General features: G+C 38.9%; 1 protein-coding gene across 3 annotated transcripts in view; it reads right to left on the minus strand.

The window, feature by feature from the left end:
• Window positions 1-18,369, minus strand: part of LOC102130647 (olfactory receptor 2T33) — a 277,856-nt gene that overhangs the window by 35,447 nt on the left and 224,040 nt on the right. The window contains exon 3 of one of the 3 annotated variants that reach the window (XR_010577864.1): window positions 16,436-17,858. The exons of the other annotated variants lie outside the window; for them this stretch is intronic. The gene's annotated coding sequence lies outside the window, so the exon portion shown is untranslated. Of the gene's footprint in view, window positions 1-16,435; window positions 17,859-18,369 lie in introns of those variants that run through there. 3 annotated transcript variants of the gene reach the window in all.

An 18,369-nucleotide genomic window follows, 5' to 3' on the forward strand; every position in this document is an offset into this window, starting at 1 on the left:
AGATGGATACCTAGGTTCCTTTATAAATTTGTTTTGTCCAAATTCCCCGTGTGTGTGTGTGTAAGTTCTGGGATACATGTGCAGAACCTGCAGGTTTGTTACATATGTACACTTGTGCCATGGTGGTTTGCCACTCCCATTAATGCATTGTCTAGGTTTTAAGCCCCGCATGTATTAGGTACTTCTCCTAATGCTTTCCCTCCCCTTGCCCCCAATCCCTGGCAGATGCTGGTGTATGATGTTCCCCTCCCTGGGTCCATGTGTTCCCATTGTTCAACTCCCACTTATGAGTGAGAACGTGCAGTGTTTGGTTTTCTGTTCCAGTGTTAGTTTGCTGAGGATAATGTCTTTCAGCGTCATCCATGTCCCTGCAAAAGACATTAACTCATTCTTTTTAATGGTTGCATAGTATTCCATGATGTATATGTGCCACATTTTCTTTATCCAGTCTCTTGGGGCGATCAGACCCAACACCAGGCCATGGGGGCTATAAAGTCCAGCAGAGTCAAAGGAATGAGACAAGATAAGTTAAGAGTGCATAAAGTAGGACCACAGGGCCAACGTTCGTATGAAGGCTGTGAAAACCCGAGCTCTGGAAGCCCGCACTATTTATGGGTGATCAAACAAAGAAGCAGGTGGTAAGGATGTAGGGGTTGAAAGGAAGTGGTGTGTTAAGCGCATGATCTACAGCTGTGATGGTTTAGCATTTTCTTTGAAGCATATGGAACGTGTCCTGCTATTAGAGACAATGGGAAACATGTTCTTCTCATTTCAGATACAATTGATCTTTGAACCTGGAAATGCTAGAAGCAAGGAGCCAGCAGGTTTAGACACATTCCAGAGGCCACGAGGTGTTTTATGCCCTGAGCCCTGGATTCCATCCAAGCCACAAGGGGTTTTATGCCCTGGGCTTAGATTGTGGTGCAGCAGGACAGCCTTATGCACACCACCCTTTGGCACTGAGTTTGGTGTTCCAAAGACCATGAGGGGTTTTAGACCCTGGACCCCAGACATGTTCCAAGACTCTTTTACATTATGTCAGACAGGCAAGCCCTGCCTCAGCTTTTTCCCCACCCTCAGCTTTTCCCCAACACAATCTATCACTGATGGGCATTTGGGTTGGTTCCGAGTCTTTCCTATTGTAAATTGTGCTGCAATAAGCATATGTGTGCATCTGTCTTTATAATAGAATCATTTATAATCCTTTGGGTAGATATCCAGGAATGGGATTTCTGGATCAAATGGTATTTCTGGTTCTAAATCCATGAGGAATCACCACACTGTCTTCCAGTGGCTGAATTAATTTAAACTCCCACCAACAATGAAAAAGTGTTCCTATTTCTCCACATCGTCTCCAGTATCTGTTGTTTCCTGACTTCTTAATGATTGTCATTCTAACTGGTGTGAGATGGTAGCTCTTTGTCGTTTTGATTTGCATTTCTCTAGTGACCAGTGATGATGAGCTTTTTTTAATATGTTTGTTGACTGCATAAATGTCTTATTTTGAGAAGTGTCTGCACATATCCTTCACTCACTTTTTGAAGGACTCGTTTTTTGTTTTTTTGTTTTTTTCTTGTAAATTTGTTTAAGTTCATTGTAGATTCTGGATATTAGCCCTTTGTCAGGTGGATAGATTGCAAAACTTTTCTCCCATTCTGTAAGTTGTCTGTTCACTCTGAGGTCAATTTCTTTTGCTGTGCAGAAGCTCTTTAGTTTAGTTAGATCCCATTTGTCAATTTTGGCTTTTGTTGCCATTGCTTTTGGTGTTTTAGTCACGAAGCCTTGCCAATGCCTATGTCCTGAATGGTATTGCCTAGGTTTTCTTCTAGGGTTTTTATGGTTTTGGGTCTTATATTTCACTCGTTAATTCATCTTGGGTTAATTTTTGTGTAAAGAGTAGGGAAGGGGTCCAGTTTCAGTTTTCTGCATATGGCTAGACTGTTTTCCCAACACCATTTATTAAATAGAGAATCCTTTACCCATTGCTTGTTTTGTCTGGTTTGTCAAAGATCAGATGGTTGTAGATGTGTGGTGTTATTTCTGAGGCCTCCGTTCTGTTCCATTGGTCTATATATCTGTTCTGGTACCAGTACCATGCTGTTTTGGTTACTGTAGCCTTGTTGTATAGTTTGAAGTCAGGTAGTACAATACCTCCAGCTTTGTTCTTTTTGATTAGGATTGTCTTGGCTATATGGGCTCTTTTTGGTTCCATATGAAATTTAAAGTAGTTTTTTCTAATTCTATGAAGAAAGTCAATGGTAGCTTAATGGGAATAACATTGAATCTATACATTACTTTGAGCAGTATGGCCATTTTCATGATATTGATTCTTCCAATCTATGAGCATGGAATGTTTTTCCATTTGTTTGTGTTCTCTCTTATTCCTTGAGCAGTGGTTTGTAGTTCTCCTTGAAGAGGTCCTTCATATTCCTTGTAAGTTGTATTCCTAGGTGTTTTATTCTCTTTGTAGCAATTGCGAATGGCAGTTCACTCATGATTTGGCTCTCTCTTTGTCTATTATTGATGTATAAGAATGCTTGCTATTTTTGCACACTGACTTTGTATCCTGAGACTTTGCTGAAGTTGCTTATCACCTTAATGAATTTTGGGGTGAGATGATGGGGTTTTCTAAATATCCAATCATGTCATTTGCAAACAGAGACAATTTGACTTCCTTTTTCCTTTCTCCTGCCTAATTGCACTGACTAGAACCTTCAATACTATGTTGAATAGGAGTCGTGAGAGAGGGCATCCTTGTCTTGCGCCTGTTTCAAAGGGAATGCTTCCAGCATTTGCCCATTCAGTATCATATTGGCCATGGATCTGTCATAAATAGCTCTTATTATTTTGAGAAATGTTCCATCAATACCTAGCTTATTGAGTGTTTTTAGCATGAAGGGGTGTTGAATTTTATCAACGGCCTTTTCTGCATCTATTGAGATAATTATGTGGTTTTTGTCATTGGTTCTGTTTACATGATAGTATATAATTAATGATTGGTGTGTGTTGAACCAGTCTTGCATCTCAGGATGAAGCTGACTTGATCGTGTTGGATACGCTTTTTGATGTGCTGCTGGATTGGGTTTGCCAGTGTTTTATTGTGAATTTTCACATCGAGGTTTATCAGGGATATTGGCCTGAAAATTTTTGTTGTTGTGTCTTTGCCAGGTTTTGATATCATGATGATGCTGACCCCATAAAATGAGTTAGGAATGAGTCCTTGTTTTTCTATGGATTGCAATAGTTTCAGAAGGAATGGTACCAGATCCTCTTTGTACCTCTTGTAGAATTCGGCTTTGAATCAGTTTGGTCCTGGGCTTTATTATTATTATTATTTGGTTGGTAGGCTATTAATTACTGCCTCAATCAGGACTTGTTATTGGTATATTCAGAAATTCAACTTCGTCCTGGTTTAGTCTTGGGAGTGTGTATGTGTCCAGGAACTTATCCATTTCTTCTAGGTTTTCTAGTTTATTTGCATAGAAGTGTTTATTCTCTGATGGTAATCTGTATTTCTGTGGGATCAGTGTTCATATCCCCTTTATCATTTTTTATTGTGTCTATTTGATTCTTCTTTCTTTTCTTCTTTATTAATCTGGCTGGTGCTCTATTTTGTTAATCTCAAAAAAAAAAAAAAAACAGCTGCTGTATTTACTGATTTTTGAAGGGTTTTTCATGTCTCTATCTCCTTCAGTTCTGCTCTGATCTTAGTTATCTCCTGTCTTCTGCTAGCTTTTGAATTTGTTTGCACTTGCTTCTCTAGTTCTTTTAATTGTGATGTTAGTGTGTGAATTTTAGATGTTTCTCAGTTTCTGATGTGGTCACTTGGTGCTATAAATTTCCCTCTAAACACCGCTTTAGCTGTATCCCAGAGATTCTGGTATGTTGTGTCTTTGTTCTCATTGACTTCAAAGAATGTATATATTTCTGCCTTAATTTTGTTCCATTATTTCTTAACTAATGTAAATAACACTGCAATGAATATAGGAATGCAGATATCTCTTCAAAGTACTGATTTCGATTCCTTTGGTTATAGAGATTGTATGGTACTACTGTTTACAATTTTCTGAGGAATTGCCATATGGTTTAGCTTACATCACAACCAAGAGTGCACAAGGGTCTTTTTTACTCCACCCCTTCATCAACACTTGTTATATTGTATGTTTTTGATAATACCCATTATTATAATTGTGAGACAATATCTCATTGTGGTTTTATGTTTTCCCGATCATCAGTGATGATGAGCATTTTCTCATATATCTGATGGTCATTTGTATGTCTTCTTTTGAGAAGTGTCTATTTAAGTACTTTGCCTATTTTTTGATTGGGTTATTTGTTTACTTGCTTTTGAGTTGTTTGAGTTTCTTATGTATTTTGGATAATAAACCCCTAAAAAAGTGTAGTTTGCAAATATTTTCTCCCAACCTGTGGGATGTCTCTTTACTGTATTGTCTTTTGCTATGTGAAGCTTTTTAGTTTGAAACAATTCCTTTTTTTCTTTTTTTTGCTTTGTCACCTGTGCTTTGGGCGTCATATCCAAGAAATCATTGTCCAAACCGATGCTGTGGAGCAGCTCCCCTGTGTTTTCTTCTAGAGGTTTTACAGTTTCAGGTATTACACTCAAATTTTAAATCCATGTTGAGTTGATTTTTATATATGGTATGAAATAAGGATCCAATTATATACTTCTGCACGTGGATATATAATTTTCCCAACACCATTTGTTGAAGAAACTGTTCTTTTTCCATTGTGTTTTTGGCACCTTTGTCAAAAATCAGTGTTCACAAGTGTGTGGGTTTTTACAATACATTATAACATGCATGTCAGACCTTTTATAATAGGTCTTGGGCCAAAGTGACCATTATTCTCTGACTGAGAAGTCCACTCACTCAAAGCACATAAAAGTGGGCCCATTCAGCATAATTATTCCTCACATAAGGTTAGCAAAGGGTGTTCTAGCTCCCTGAATTATTGATTTTCACAGTCATATCTCACACATTCCATTTCCTAAGATTTTTGTTTTATTGCCACTTTCTTGAAGAGATATTCTTAGGCTAACTACTTAAAGAAGCAATCGCTCCTCAAACCCTCATTCCATAACTTTCTTAACTGCATTAATTTTCCACAAGGCACATTTATCTCTCCAAACCACAGTATTTGTTAATCCACTTTATTGTCTATTTTTACCACAACATTTATTCATAGTTTATTTCACCAGTGCTTGCATCTAGCAAATAGTACAAACTCAATAAAATAGTTAATGAATCACATCATTCTGATCTAAGTAATTAACTGATAAATGGGCATGTATCCCATTTGGCTAACAACTATAATCATCAGGGTTTCTGACATTGAGAAATACATATGGTGACTGCTAGGTTGCTGAGAAGGGAAAAACATAAGCAAGAGCTTTTCTAATAATTGATCTGAAAAGAGATAATCAGAGTTAAGACACACATATATTTACGTACATGAAACAAAGATTTAGGCTGAGCACCATGAATCACATGTGTTATCCCAGCAATTTGGGAGGCAAAGATGTGTGGATCACTTGAGTCCATGAGTCTGAGACCAGCCTGGGCAACCTGTCAAGACATGGTATGTTAGTCTTTTCTCACACTGCTATAAAGAACTTTCCTGAGACTGGGTAATTTGTAAAGGAAGAAGATTTAATTGACTCACAGTTCCTTATGCTGACAGAAAGAGAAGGGAAAGCAAGCACCTTCTTTACAAAGCAGCAGGAGAGAGAGAGTACAGGGGAAAGAGACCATTATAACACCATGAGACCTCATGGGAACTCACTGTCACGAGAGCAACATGGGGGAAACTGCTCTATGATCCAATCACTTCCCATTAGATCTCTCCTTCAACACCTGGGGATTACAATTTGAGATGAGATTTGGGTGGGGACAGAAAGCCAAGCCATATAAAACGGTTTCTACAAAAAAAAAAAAAAAAAGAATAACCATGCATTGTGGCACATGCCCATAGTCCCAACTACTCAGGAGGCAGAGATTGGGGGATCAGCTGGGCTTGGGAGGTTGAAGCTGCAATGAACCATGTTGGATACAGTGAGTTCCTCTTCAAAGATTCTGTTTGTTCACCTCCCTCATCCTTTGTCCTCTATTTTCAAAGCCTAACTTCCTTGCCACCTTGACCCTGGTTATGGTAAAAAAAAACCTTCCAGCCATTCCCAATCTGTAATCCACTTCCATTCCCAGTCTGTAACAACCCACATCTGTTCCTTATTTGGCACCCTTAGTTGCAAAACCGCTCCTCCTGCTGCTGTAGCTCCCACCCCTGCTCCATATGAAGTAGCCAATTGGGATCAGCTTAGATTGTGCTGTCTGACTCCAGCCAATGGGGACTGGACACAGTAGCAGGAACTGACTGTGTTAGGGATAAAAACCCCTTCCCTTCTTTGTTCTGTAGCTCTCACAGCGACCAGAAAAGCGAGCAGTACCCTTCTGCAAAAGTAAATTTCCCTTGCTGAGAAATCCTTTATTTGAGTGCTCATTTTCTTTGCACATCCGAGCTCTTCTTTCCAACAATTTTGAGGCTCGTCCAGGATTCCCATTCTCCTCTGGGAAAGGGTTTCTGATCCCCTCTCATGAAAAGACACATCCCACTGCCTTGCTGCAGTGGCTTCAGGAGGAATCAGGACCCATTCAGTGTGACGAATAAACCCGGACTCTCAGCAACACGGGCAGAAAGGGTCTTCACATACCACAGGCGACCATGTAACTCTGTGCACAGATCAACGTAAGAAACATCATGGGGGTGACAAAGTAATAAATACAGATAATATATCTATTTTATATATTATATATATGAAGAAATAGATCATTTTGGACTTGCAAATGTTCTAGTCAGAATATCACAGGGCAAACCCCAAAATTGGAGCTCAGCTCGGGAGACCACATGGTTTCTTGCCTTCATGGAGGAAAGAATTCAAGAGCAAGCCAGCAAAGTGAAATCAAGTTTATTGAAAAGTAAAGGAATAAAAAGGTGGCTACTCCACAGGCAGAGTAGCAGCATGAGCTTACCACATAGTTGTGGTTATTATTTTTTATTATATGCTAATCAGGGAGTGAATTATTCATGAGTATTCTGGGATGGTGTGGGGAGCTCCAGAACTGAGGGGTCTTCACCTTTTCAGATGTTATAGGGTAACTTCTGGACATTGTCATGGCCTTTTTGAACTGTCATGGGGCTGGTGAGAGTTTCCTTTGGTATGCTAATGTATTCTAATTTTAATGAATAGTGAGGACAACCAGAGGTTGCTTTTATTGCCATGTTGGTTTTAGTAGTTTGTGGCCAGCTTATTTACCACATCCTGTTTTATCAGTGCAGTCTATGTTACTTGTATCTTGTGAAACAAGTCCTGCCGAATTCTTATCTCAGGAATATTCAAGGACATTTTGAAAAATATATATGCTTGGACTGCAAGTCCAGATTTCAGATTTTTAGCATAACTGAGATATGCCTTTTTCTTATGTGTATGTTTTAGTTAATTTTTGCATAGTTATAAGTAATTAATATATGGCAATAGCATTAGCATAAAATTAGAAAAATATTTATAATGTGGGATGATTTTATTTCCAACCCCCATTCTTCAAATATGTACTCTGTCCTCTCTCTAGTATAAAAGGAGTTTTCAGTTCATTGTCTGTCATTCCACAGAGACGTACATATATGACCATATATTATTTTTATTAATTGCTACACTGCATCTTACTTTTAAAAATGTTGTTATGGTGAAATGTAAAACACATACACACACAAAGCCATAGCCAAGATAACCACAAGGAAACAAGGTATTATAAATTGAACACCTGTGTAACCACTTGCCAGTTCAAGATACAGAACAAAGTCAGCACACTCAGAAGACCTTTGCATTCTCATTTCCAAACAAAAAGTCCTCTTTCCATCTGTATGTAATTACCAGCATATCTAGTAGTAATATTGTTCATATTTTCATTTATTTTTAAGTTCCAAATAAATCTGTAAACATCATACATTAATTTTAAACTGCTTATTCTACTGACTTTGGCCTCTGGTGAGTTTTACATTAGTGGTACACATTTGTGTCTCTCTTTCATTTTTATTATAATAAAAACATTTCATGTTATCTTCTTATTGCAATGCATTTAGCCATTTCAGGGTTGATGGGTACCTATTTGGATTCTATCACATCTTATGTTGTAACCCAGATTGCTGTAGAAATCTACTGGTTGTTCTGTGCAAGAGCTCTAATTGATTATATACCCAGGAACTGCTGGGTTACAGCACTAGTAAATTTCCAAATTTAATAGAAAATACCACACTACTTCCAAACAGTATGAAATTTGCACTCTATAGGAAGACACTGGAAGTCATAATAGCCAAATTTATCATCCACACAATTTTTGTGTATTTCTTTTATTATTTTTAATAATTCAGATACATGTAGTAATGTTGAATAGTGGTATTACTTTTCATCTCTCTAGTTTTTACAGTAAGGTTTAATACTCTGTTTTATATTAACATATCATCATTCATTAATCCATTCTACTCCAGTAATTTTCAGTTTCTGACTATATTGAATAATGCTGCCATGAATTTTCTTACATGCCTTTGGTACATGTGCTTAAACTTTCTCTTTTTACTAAGTTTATACATATATGTATACATATGTATATGTATAGCTGTATACTTATATAAGCACATATGTTACATATAAGCGTATATAATATACAATATATAGAAGGGTATATGTATACTTATTGAAGTGTATATATATACTTACTGAAGTATATATGTATATATGCTTATTGAAGTATATGTAGAAGTTATACATGTTTTATATATGATATACATAAGTTAATAGATAAGTATTATCTATAAAAGGTTAATAGATAAGTATATTTAACATATGTGAGTATATTTAAAAGATATATACTTATAAGTATATATCATTCGTATATACCTAAATAAGTGTACATAAATATATATTTACATATATTTATATTATATGTAAGTATATTTAAGTGTTATATATGTACATATATATAAATAATTCATATAATTTAAATTACTTAGTGTGTGTAGATATATAATCTGTCTATCCATTAGGTAATTCTTCCAAAACATTATACAAATTTACATCTCAGTAACAATATGTGAGAATGTGTTTGCCATTTTGTACTGAAAAACACATTGTGCCCTAAAACATTTTGATAGTTTGCAAACATATAACTGAATATTTATTTCTGAGTGCCATTTACATTTTCATAAATGAGACAGAACAGAACATCTTTTTCTATTTTTTAGAGCTGTTTGTGTTTTATTGTCTGGGAAATGTTACCTATTTCACTATTGAGTTATTGGTTTTGTTTATACATATATATATAGATAGATAGATAGATGTTTGGAACCCTTTATAATTCCAGTATAAATCTGTGTCTGTGCTGTGCAATATAATTCCATATTGTTTTAAGTTTTATGTATCTTTTGTTTTTCTTTATAATAATGACTACAATCAAGGATTGTTTAGAAATAGTCAAATTTATAAATAAACCTTTTTTCAATGATAGATTTTGTATTATATTTTTAAAGATTTTTGAGCCCCAGAATTTTTTTTTTCTGATTTTTTTGAAAAGGTTGTCTTTTTATTAACAAGTCTAATGCCTATTTGGAGTTTATTTTCTTCTAAATCTTAATGTAAGCATTAACTTCATTTTGGTTGTTGTTGTTACTGGTTAACTGGTTGTCCCAACATGGTCAGCTGAACAAGTACTCTTCTCTGGCCGTTACAAATGTTAGTAAATGGTAAATAATTTTAATTTTGATTACTTTATAATATATTAAAATATATTTTCAATTCAGTAATAGTCTAATGTTTTTTACAGGACTTTTCTGACAATTTTTGCATGTTAATTATGCTTGTGATGAACTTTAGAAACAGCTTGACTACTTCTTGAAGTTATATATTCATACATTATTGTAATCAGATTAAATTTTTAAAGTAATTTTAATTTTAAAATCAAATTTATTCATATGCACTGTGTTAATACATACAACTGAATAAAAAATTATGCCTCATTAAGTAGCACACATAGCCACATTGGCAATGGCTTTCTTCTAGCACCTTATCAACTTTTCACTCTATGTCTTTCTTCTTCTTTCTTTTCCGTTTTTTTCTATCCCTTTTTTTTTTTTTTTTTTTTTTTTTTTTTTTTTATTTTTTTTTGCTTTGTTTTTTTTTTTTTTTTTTTTTTTTAAATTTATTTATTATTATTATACTTTAAGTTGTAGGGTACATGTGCATAACGTGCAGGTTTGTTACATATGTATACTTGTGCCATGTTGCTGTGCTGCACCCATCAACTCGTCATTTACATCAGGTATAACTCCCAATGCAATCCCTCCCCCCTCCCCCCTCCCCATGATAGGCCCCGGTGTGTGATGTTCCCCTTCCTGAGTCCGAGTGATCTCATTGTTCAGTTCCCACCTATGAGTGAGAACATGCGGTGTTTGGTTTTCTGTTCTTGTGATAGTTTGCTAAGAATGATGGATTCCAGCTGCATCCAAGTCCCTACAAAGGACTCAAACTCATCCTTTTTTATGGCTGCATAGTATTCCATGGTGTATATGTGCCACATTTTCTTAATCCAATCTGTCACTGATGGACATTTGGGTTGATTCCAAGTCTTTGCTATTGTGAATAGTGCTGCAATAAACATACGTGTGCATGTGTCTTTATAGCAGCATAATTTATAATCCTTTGGGTATATACCCAGTAATGGGATGGCTGGGTCATATGGTACATCTAGTTCTAGATCCTTGAGGAATCGCCATACTGTTTTCCATAATGGTTGAACTAGTTTACAATCCCACCAACAGTGTAAAAGTGTTCCTATTTCTCCACATCCTCTCCAGCACCTGTTGTTTCCTGACTTTTTAATGATTGCCATTCTAACTGGTGTGAGATGGTATCTCATTGTGGTTTTGATTTGCATTTCTCTGATGGCCAGTGATGATGAGCATTTTTTCATGTGTCTGTTGGCTGTATGAATGTCTTCTTTTGAGAAATGTCTGTTCATATCCTTTGCCCACTTTTTGATGGGGTTGTTTGTTTTTTTCTTGTAAATTTGTTTGAGTTCTTTGTAGGTTCTGGATATTAGCCCTTTGTCAGATGAGTAGATTGCAAAAATTTTCTCCCATTCTGTAGGTTGCCTGTTCACTCTGATGGTAGTTTCTTTTGCTGTGCAGAAGCTCTTTAATTTAATGAGATCCCATTTGTCAATTTTGGCTTTTGCTGCCGTTGCTTTTGGTGTTTTAGACATGAAGTCTTTGCCCATGCCTATGTCCTGAATGGTACTACCTAGGTTTTCCTCTAGGATTTTTATGGTATTAGGTCTAACATTTAAGTCTCTAATCCATCTTGAATTAATTTTCGTATAAGGAGTAAGGAAAGGATCCAGTTTCAGCTTTCTACTTATGGCTAGCCAATTTTCCCAGCACCATTTATTAAATAGGGAATCCTTTCCCCATTTCTTGTTTCTCTCAGGTTTGTCAAAGATCAAATGGCTGTAGATGTGTGGTATTATTTCTGAGGACTCTGTTCTGTTCCATTGGTCTATATCTCTGTTTTGGTACCAGTACCATGCTGTTTTGGTTACTGTAGCCTTGTAGTATAGTTTGAAGTCAGGTAGCGTGATGCCTCCAGCTTTGTTCTTTTGACTTAGGATTGTCTTGGAGATGCGGGCTCTTTTTTGGTTCCATATGAACTTTAAAGCAGTTTTTTCCAATTCTGTGAAGAAACTCATTGGTAGCTTGATGGGGATGGCATTGAATCTATAAATTACCTTGGGCAGTATGGCCATTTTCACAATATTGATTCTTCCTATCCATGAGCATGGTATGTTCTTCCATTTGTTTGTGTCCTCTTTGATTTCACTGAGCAGTGGTTTGTAGTTCTCCTTGAAGAGGTCCTTTACATCCCTTGTAAGTTGGATTCCTAGGTATTTGATTCTCTTTGAAGCAATTGTGAATGGAAGTTCATTCCTGATTTGGCTCTCTGTTTGTCTGTTACTGGTGTATAAGAATGCTTGTGATTTTTGCACATTAATTTTGTATCCTGAGACTTTGCTGAAGTTGCTTATCAGCTTAAGGAGATTTTGGGCTGAGACAATGGGGTTTTCTAAATATACAATCATGTCATCTGCAAAGAGGGACAATTTGACTTCTTCTTTTCCTAACTGAATACCCTTGATTTCTTTCTCTTGCCTGATTGCCCTAGCCAGAACTTCCAACACTATGTTGAATAGGAGTGGTGAGAGAGGGCATCCCTGTCTTGTGCCAGTTTTCAAAGGGAATTTTTCCAGTTTTTGCCCATTCAGTATGATATTGGCTGTGGGTTTGTCATAAATAGCTCTTATTATTTTGAGGTACGTTCCATCAATACCGAATTTATTGAGCGTTTTTAGCATGAAGGGCTGTTGAATTTTGTCAAAAGCCTTTTCTGCATCAATTGAGATAATCATGTGGTTCTTGTCTTTGGTTCTGTTTATATGCTGGATTATGTTTATTGATTTGCGAATGTTGAACCAGCCTTGCATCCCAGGGATGAAGCCCACTTGATCATGGTGGATAAGCTTTTTGATGTGTTGCTGAATCCGGTTTGCCAGTATTTTATTGAGGATTTTTGCATCGATGTTCATCAGGGATATTGGTCTAAAATTCTCTTTTTTTGTTGTGTCTCTGCCAGGCTTTGGTATCAGGATGATGTTGGCCTCATAAAATGAGTTAGGGAGGATTCCCTCTTTTTCTATTGATTGGAATAGTTTCAGAAGGAATGGTACCAACTCCTCTTTGTACCTCTGGTAGAATTCAGCTGTGAATCCATCTGGTCCTGGACTTTTTTTGGTTGGTAGGCTATTAATTATTGCCTCAATTTCAGAGCCTGCTATTGGTCTATTCAGGGATTCAACTTCTTCCTGGTTTAGTCTTGGAAGAGTGTAAGTGTCCAGGAAATTATCCATTTCTTCTAGATTTTCCAGTTTATTTGCGTAGAGGTGTTTATAGTATTCTCTGATGGTAGTTTGTATTTCTGTGGGGTCGGTGGTGATATCCCCTTGATCATTTTTAATTGCGTCGATTTGATTCTTCTCTCTTTTCTTCTTTATTAGTCTGGCTAGTGGTCTGTCAATTTTGTTGATCTTTTCAAAAAACCAACTCCTGGATTCATTGATTTTTTGGAGGGTTTTTTGTGTTTCTATCTCCTTCAGTTCTGCTCTGATCTTAGTTATTTCTTGCCTTCTGCTAGCTTTCGAATATGTTTGCTCTTGCTTCTCTAGTTCTTTTAATTGCGATGTTAGAGTGTCAATTTTACATCTTTCCTGCTTTCTCTTGTGGGCATTTAGTGCTATAAATTTCCCTCTACACACTGCTTTAAATGTGTCCCAGAGATTCTGGTATGTTGTATCTTTGTTCTCATTGGTTTCAAAGAACATCTTTATTTCTGCCTTCATTTCGTTATGTACCCAGTAGTCATTCAGGAGCAGGTTGTTCAGTTTCCATGTAGTTGAGCGGTTTTGATTGAGTTTCTTAGTCCTGAGTTCTAGTTTGATTGCACTGTGGTCTGAGAGACAGTTTGTTATAATTTCTGTTCTTGTACATTTGCTGAGGAGTGCTTTACTTCCAATTACGTGGTCAATTTTGGAGTAAGTATGATGTGGTGCTGAGAAGAATGTATATTCTGTTGATTTGGGGTGGAGAGTTCTATAGATGTCTATTAGGTCTGCTTGCTGCAGAGATGAGTTCAATTCCTGGATATCCTTGTTAACTTTCTGTCTCGTTGATCTGTCTAATGTTGACAGTGGAGTGTTGAAGTCTCCCATTATTATTGTATGGGAGTCTAAGTCTCTTTGTAAGTCTCTAAGGACTTGCTTTATGAATCTGGGTGCTCCTGTATTGGGTGCATATATATTTAGGATAGTTAGCTCTTCCTGTTGAATTGATCCCTTTACCATTATGTAATGGCCTTCTTTGTCTCTTTTGATCTTTGATGGTTTAAAGTCTGTTTTATCAGAGACTAGTATTGCAACCCCTGCTTTTTTTTGTTCTCCATTTGCTTGGTAAATCTTCCTCCATCCCTTTATTTTGAGCCTATGTATGTCTCTGCGTGTGAGATGGGTCTCCTGAATACAGCAGACTGATGGGTCTTGACTCTTTATCCAGTTTGCCAGTCTGTGTCTTTTAATTGGAGCATTTAGTCCATTTACATTTAAGGTTAAGATTGTTATGTGTGAACTTGATCCTGCCATTATGATATTCACTGGTTATTTTGCTCATTAGTTGATGCAGTTTCTTCCTAGCCTCGATGGTCTTTACATTTTGGCATGTTTTTGCAATGGCTGGTACCGGTTGTTCCTTTCCATGTTTAGTGCTTCCTTCAGGATCTCTTGTAAGGCAGGCCTAGTGGTGACAAAATCTCTAAGCATTTGCTTATCTGTAAAGGATTTTATTTCTCCTTCACTTATGAAACTTAGTTTGGCTGGATATGAAATTCTGGGTTTAAAATTCTTTTCTTTAAGAATGTTGAATATTGGCCCCCACTCTCTTCTGGCTTGGAGAGTTTCTGCTGAGAGATCTGCTGTTAGTCTGATGGGCTTCCCTTTGTGGGTAACCCGACCTTTCTCTCTGGCTGCCCTTAAGATTTTTTCCTTCATTTCAACTTTGGTGAATCTGGCAATTATGTGTCTTGGAGTTGCTCTTCTCGAGGAGTATCTTTGTGGCGTTCTCTGTATTTCCTGGATTTGAATGTTGGCCTGCCCTACTAGGTTGGGGAAGTTCTCCTGGATGATATCCTGAAGAGTGTTTTCCAACTTGGTTCCATTTTCCCCCTCACTTTCAGGCACCCCAATCAGACGTAGATTTGGTCTTTTTACATAATCCCATACTTCTTGCAGGCTTTGTTCGTTTCTTTTTCTTCTTTTTTCTTTTGGTTTCTCTTCTCGCTTCATTTCATTCATTTGATCCTCAATCGCTGATACTCTTTCTTCCAGTTGATCGAGTCGGTTACTGAAGCTTGTGCATTTGTCACGTATTTCTCGTGTCATGGTTTTCATCTCTTTCATTTCGTTTAGGACCTTCTCTGCATTAATTACTCTAGCCATCAATTCTTCCACTTTTTTTTCAAGATTTTTCGTTTCTTTGCGCTGGGTACGTAATTCCTCCTTTAGCTCTGAGAAATTTGATGGACTGAAGCCTTCTTCTCTCATCTCGTCAAAGTCATTCTCCGTCCAGCTTTGATCCGTTGCTGGCGATGAGCTGCGCTCCTTTGCCGGGGGAGATGCGCTCTTATTTTTTGAATTTCCAGCTTTTCTGCCCTGCTTTTTCCCCATCTTTGTGGTTTTATCTGCCTCTGGTCTTTGATGATGGTGATGTACTGATGGGGTTTTGGTGTAGGTGTCCTTCCTGTTTGATAGTTTTCCTTCTAACAGTCAGGACCCTCAGCTGTAGGTCTGTTGGAGATTGCTTGAGGTCCACTCCAGACCCTGTTTGCCTGGGTATCAGCAGCAGAGGCTGCAGAAGATAGAATATTTCTGAACAGCGAGTGTACCTGTCTGATTCTTGCTTTGGAAGCTTCCTCTCAGGGTTGTACTCCTCCCTGTGAGGTGTGGGGTGTCAGACTGCCCCTAGTGGGGGATGTCTCCCAGTTAGGCTACTCAGGGGTCAGGGACCCGCTTGAGCAGGGAGTCTGTCCCTTCTCAGATCTCAACCTCCGTGTTGGGAGATCCACTGCTCTCTTCAAAGCTGTCAGACAGAGTCGTTTGCGTCTGTGCAGAGGTGTCTGTGTGTCTTAGTTTACTGTGCCCTGTCCCCAGAGGTGGAGTCTACAGAGACAGGCAGGTTTCCTTGAGCTGCTGTGAGCTCCACCCAGTTCGAGCTTCCCAGCAGCTTTGTTTACCTACTTAAGCCTCAGCAATGGCGGGCGCCCCTCCCCCAGCCTCGCTGCTGCCTTGCCGGTAGATCACAGACTGCTGCGCTAGCAACGAGGGAGGCTCCGTGGGTGTGGGACCCTCCCGGCCAGGTGTGGGATATGATCTCCTGGTGTGCCTGTTTCCTAAAGCGCAGTATTGGGGTGGGAGTTACCCGATTTTCCAGGTGTTGTGTGTCTCAGTTCCCCTGGCTAGGAAAAGGGACTCCCTTCCCCCTTGCGCTTCCCAGGTGAGGCAATGCCTCGCCCTGCTTCAGCTCTCGCTGGTCGGGCTGCAGCAGCTGACCAGCTCTGATCGTCCGGCACTCCCCAGTGAGATGAACCCAGTACCTCAGTTGAAAATGCAGAAATCACCGGTCTTCTGTGTCGCTGGCGCTGGGAGTTGGAGACTGGAGCTGCTCCTATTCGGCCATCTTGCTCCGCCCCCTCTATCCCTTTTTTTTTAGAGACAAGGTCTTACTCGTGTTCCCCAGGCTGGAGTGCAATGGCTCAATCACTGTTGTTGGAAATAAGAGCTTGGAGTTGCAAAGAAAACGAGCACTCAAATAAAGCATTTCTCAGTAAGGCAAATTTACTTCTGCAGAGGGTGCTGCTTGCTCTTCTGGTTGCTGTTGACAGCACACAGAACAAAAGAGGGAAGGGTTTTTTTAAATCCCTAACGCAGTCAGTCCGTTACTGTGTCTGGTTCCCATTGGCTGGAGTCGGACAGCACAATCTAAGGTGATCCCAAGTGGCTACTTCAAATGGAGCAGGGGTCGGGGCTACAGCAGCGGCGGGAAGAGAAGTTTGGGAACCAAGGGTGCCAAATAAGGAATAGATGTGGGTTGTTACAGATTGGGAATGGATGTGGGTTACAGATTGGGAATGGCTAGAAGCTTGTTTACCATAACTAGGGGCAAGGAGGCAAGGAAGTTAGGCATTGAAAATAGAGGGCAAAGAAAGAGGGAGTTGAACAAGTGGAACCTTGGAAGAGGAACTCACCGTATCCAACAATTTCCCCTTCTTTATTTTTATAATTCTTCCTCTTCAAATTTTTTAGCATGTCTTGACTCTGCTGTTCTGCTTGGTTTTCTTAAACTAGGAGCTTATCTGAATAAGAGGGGGGAGAATGAAAGGTTTTGGAGAGAGCTGTTTCCATAGTCTCTGCACTAATCCATGAATACAAGGTATAATGTAGCATCCTACAAGAACAAGTACACCTGTAACAATTGCAAGAAGTAAGGCCTTAAGGCCTTTTTATTTGTTCCATCAGAGGCTGTGTTATTAGGGATGGAATAAGGACAGACTGGTTGGTAAGCTCTTGGAAGGGCTGAAGCTCCCTGCATCCTGTTAGGTCTCCAAGGAAGGCTAAATTTTCCCCCTGCCGTGAGAAACATGAGGTAAAATTGGCATCAGGAGACGGAGGCTGGATGCCCCTCGGGGGCTGACCTGCAGGGTGTCTAACTTCAGGGAATAGCAGAGAGAGAGAGAGAGAGCTCAGCAGAATTCATTACCCCAGGCTGTGGGGTCTTGGAAGAGCTACCATACAGCCCATGCCCAGTCGGCTGGAAGACAATCCGAGTGGTCATTGGGTATGGAAGGGGTAAAGGAGATATAAGAGGGTTCAATTTTTCTTAGCTTTAGTTTGGTAGGACTCTCCCCCAGAACAATGGTCCGTGGCTCTGGAGGTGGTGATGCCTTCTTGACTCGGATATGATAAGCCCATCCTCTTTATGCTGCTGCAGCCTCGGTGGTTAGAAGCACTAGGTAGGGTACTTCCCAAGCAGGTTTGAGTTTTCCTTCTTTGCCACTTTTGATGAGGACGTTATCCCCAGGCTGATGCTGGTATGCTGGAAACTCTAGGGGTAGTGCCTGTGCTAAAAGACCTTTAGTTCTGAGGGAAGAGAAAGTGGTAGACCAAGTATGAATGTCAGCAGTGGGTTGTAAATAGGACAACCCATATAGCATCTCATAAGGAGCTAAACCATCTTTCTGAGGGGGCAGTTTGGATTCTTAAGGCAATGGGAAGGCATTTAGTCCATGGCAACCGTGTGTCTAAGACTAATTTGGTCAAGCGGCTCTTCAAAGTTTGGTTCATTTTCTCCACTCTTCCTGATGAAGGTGGGTGTCAGGGAGTATGGTATTCCCAGTTATGTCTAGTGTTTGGGTTAATTTCATAATGACATGCGCAGTGAAATGAGTCCCATTATCTGAATCAATATTTTCTAGTCCAAATTTTTCCGCAGGTGTGAGCTACCCCAAAGGCGTACTTGGAGTCAGTATAAATAGCCCGTTCCTGGTTCTGCAAGTGTTTCAAAGCCTGATTTAATGCAAACAATTCACAAATTTGGGCAGACCAATTATTAGGCAATCTTCCTGACTTGATTTCTGCGACAGCTTCCCCT

Source organism: Macaca fascicularis, chromosome 1 (genome assembly GCF_037993035.2).
Source record: "Macaca fascicularis isolate 582-1 chromosome 1, T2T-MFA8v1.1".
Classification (NCBI taxonomy): domain Eukaryota; kingdom Metazoa; phylum Chordata; class Mammalia; order Primates; family Cercopithecidae; genus Macaca; species Macaca fascicularis.